This window comes from Vigna radiata, unplaced genomic scaffold, assembly GCF_000741045.1.
Source record: "Vigna radiata var. radiata cultivar VC1973A unplaced genomic scaffold, Vradiata_ver6 scaffold_278, whole genome shotgun sequence".
In the NCBI taxonomy this organism is placed as follows: domain Eukaryota; kingdom Viridiplantae; phylum Streptophyta; class Magnoliopsida; order Fabales; family Fabaceae; genus Vigna; species Vigna radiata.
In genome coordinates this window covers 107,491-111,468 of record NW_014543803.1, presented here as the reverse complement: position 1 = coordinate 111,468, position 3,978 = coordinate 107,491, and positions in this window count along the sequence as shown.

Genomic DNA, 3,978 nt, shown 5'->3' with positions numbered 1-3,978 from the left:
CTTGTCATATTTTGAGTTTTAGGTCTATTTTGTAGTGTGAGTTCTTAATTAGCTAGGTTTTACCATTCTAAACATGTTAGGATACTTTCTTTCTAGTTTATTTTCCTAGTTAAGTGTAGTTTGCAATTGTAGTACATCCTTTTTGAGAACTTAACCACTAATTTTGAGATATTATGGGTCATTTTTCGTGCCACTGTTATTCTGAGGTGTTTGGCAGTTTAAACAAGTCCTAATTGTTGTTTTAAAACTGTTAGAACAGTCCATTTGAGGTCAGATACATTTCTATGCAGTTTAGTATGTCAAACCACAATATTTGAGCAATTTTTGGAACTTGCAAGGTGAATTTGAGATGCAGTTCTCTTTTGATCCAAAATTGAGTTTAAACATGTATATTTGGATGATTTAAAACTGTTCGAAGGGTTAGTAAAGTGTCATAATCAGTTCTGCACAAAATCACTTCTTAAACCATCCATTTTGGGTCAATTTTGGGAAGTAGAAGGGTAATTTTTACCAACACTTTTTAAAATCATCCAAGAAAGTTGCTTAAGTGCTCAGATTTATTGCAGAGTTACTGTTGCATCATTTGAGTCAGAAAACCACCAAATTCTAAGTACTTTTCTTGGTGTAGAGTTGAACATTAGGTGTTGTTTTTGATTTTTTTCCTTTAAACATTGAATTGGCTTGCAGCAAGACCTGGTTCAGTGATTTAAAATGGAATTAAATGAATAAAAGAAGCAAAACAAAGTGTTAAAAGGGAGTATGAACCGTGCAGACCAGTCAAAGCCCAAAAATACAAAATCAAGGTTTCTTTGAAGCATTTCATCAAACACCTTTGTTATTTATCAAACAATTTCGTGATCATTGTTTTTCAACCTACATTTTGAGTTTTTCTTGATTTCTTAATCTGTTCTAGTACCTTTGATAGGTTCCTTTTCAGTGCTTGTTGTTATTCCATCCCTATTCTCTTTAGTTTTCCATATTTTTGGCCTCTAAATTGTTAAACACTATTAAATATGGCATAAAAATCTGGTGCGGTTTGCTAATTCTGCTTGGTGTGTTTAAGTGAATTCTTGAGGTGCTATGGTAACTGTTGTGAAGTATCCAGTAGCAGAAACTTCCACCTATTGAGGTAGCATCTTAGGGAATGGAAAGGGGGCTGAAGAAGAAACTGAAAAAGGACTTTTGAGCAGCTGCAACTCTGCTGTCCAGCAGCTGCAAATTACGTTCCAACAGCCTCTTTAAACCAGATTTTGCTCAACTAGCATACTGTTTTTGAGTGATACATAGCAACAGCCAAGGCTTGGAGTTTACATGAGTTTTATGCTTCATTTTGAATTTGTTTGAGCCTTAATATCATGGAACCTTTGTACTTTATTTCCATTTCTGTTTTTGGGTTAAGTGATTTGGAAAAATGCTCTTGAAGCAATTCCAAGATCACATTTGAACATTGTAAACAATTGACCTACCAAAGCTTCAGTTTATACCAAAAACCAGTCCAATAACATTTCCTTTTCACTATATACCTTTTATAACTTCAAACAACTTCATCATATGTTCAAACAAGCATCATTTAACAAACACACATCTCATACTCTATTAAACATAATTACATGCATATGGTGAAAGGTAAATCTAGTGAGATTCTTTCACAAGATCAAATACAAACACAGTAACACATGAAACCAAATATCTAACCTTCATACAAAGAAAAAGAACATCTTGTGATGCAATAACAAAAGAAAAACTTATAGATTTCGTTCTAGAATCTCAAAACTCATGAATTAGATTTTCACTTTCAGTGTTCATAACCTGAGTTTGGTCTATCTTTTTTAATACATTTCCTAACTGACCACAAAATTCCTATGACCTAATCAACATGCTAGGGATAAGAGATTTAAATTTAATCCTGGACTTTGCACTTGTCTGCTCTGTATTTATACTTATCTCACTTCACCTAGATAAAGCTCAAAATAAGCAATGAAAAATTTAATCAAATCTTACAAAACATCAATATTGTCATAACCTTAGATATGGATACAAAAGAGAATGATAATGTATCTTTGGTGGCAGGAAAATGAAGCCGAATTGAAGTTGAAACAAGTTCAAGAATCAGTAAAGGCAGAGTTAAATAACAATGTGAATGAAATTTTGTGGAACTTACCTCAACCAAGATAGCCCTTGACGAGAACGACAACACCAGCCCTCAACGTCGACGCCACCAGCCCTCAATGCAGCAACCACCCCACGACGAAGCCTAGCCCAAGACTCCCCAAACCAGCACGCACAGTGAAAGAACCGCGATCAACGAACCCTAGCCCAAGACCACCGTCAACAACCACCAGCAGTGACTAACCGTGAAAGTATCAGGGCGTGATGAAAGGGAGGGAAGTGAAGAAAGGGAGAGACAAACGAAAGCGACGAAGGATAGAAAATGAAATTGGGGAACGAAAACCCCAATTCGGGGTTAAATCACTAATGAACTTACCGACGGCTCAAAAGCCTTCGGTAATCACCTCAATACCGGCGGCTTCAAAGCCTTCGGTAATAAGCCTTAGGTAAATCCAGCTTTTCCTGTAGTGAGCATCACGCTGAGTTTTAATTTGCTTGAGAATTCCAAAAGCATCTTTCATTTAAAATATATTCCACACTTGGTCACGGCCTGAAGCACGTTGTTACGTTTTTTTTTATTCCATAAGCACATTCTCATTTCCTTGGATGAAGCGTTTATTTTTGGAGTAGTATAGCACGATTATTAAATATTAGATTAAAGAAGCACATAGCTGAATGCGTTTTATTTTAATTGTTTTCCTAATGCATTTGCTAATTTGTCTATTGCAGTGTTGGGTTCAGCATTTTATTTTACTTTAATGTTTTCTATCTTATTCGGTTGTGCTTAATTTCCATGCATTTTAATTGAGTTTAATTCTCGTCTCAAACACCTTCAAAATCCCCCCCACTATGTGTTAGACCTGATTTTGAACCGCAGTTGGTCCTTGTGAGACGACCTAGGAGTCACTTCCTAGTTATACTGCATTTCTCATATGCAATCAAATTTGTATGGGTTGCGACACCCATCAATCATCATGATCATTCTCATCCATGTTTAGAGCTTCAGGTGCTCCAGATCCACTGCCCTAACCAAGCCACCATGTTTTTAAACTCACCCATGGTCCCCCTATCTGTAGGAAGCGTGTCGTACATGCCTATGATCATCTCGATAGTAGCAACCTATCCTCTATGAATAGACTCCAGTATGGACTCCATAAGAGACATGTACATGTCCCTCATCTGAAATAGCTCTGCATCATGAGCTGGTCCCTGATCGTATGGTGGTGGAACTCTCCTCCTAGAACGTCTTTGGGTCCTGGCTGGGTCGCTTCCACTCCTCTACAATATAGCCTAAAATAGGCCTCAACAATAGCTTTCCTCGGCCTCTCCAATGGTGGAGTAGAAACATCCGCTCCAGATAGCTAACAAAAATGTGTAATTAAAGAAGGATGTCTCAGGGGTGCCTTATTGTTGGTAGTGACAACACAACTTTGAATCTCATTTGCTATTATCTGGCCAATGTTCATGTATAATCCTCTAATCACGCAATATAAGAACATGGCCTTGGCGACAGTGATGTCTGAGACATGAGAGCATGGTTGGACGTTGGCATGTGAAAATTCCATCCAATACTATGCTAAAGGTGTCAAGTTAGCCCTCTTGATGTTAACAGCCTCACCACTATTGTTCCTATAAAAATATCCTCCAGGCACACACCACACACTTTTAATATCATTAAAATCGGTGCCCTCCTCTAAATTTAATGCAAATTGGCACTGTTCCCATGTCCATTCAGTGTTAAGAAACCTATTAATTGACTCAAAATCATACGGATAAGTTTCCCACAGACATAACATGTATAGCTCTCTGATGGAGGATTGCCCAGAGGCTTAGCATTTGTATAGAACTATTTTACCACTGCAATATTTG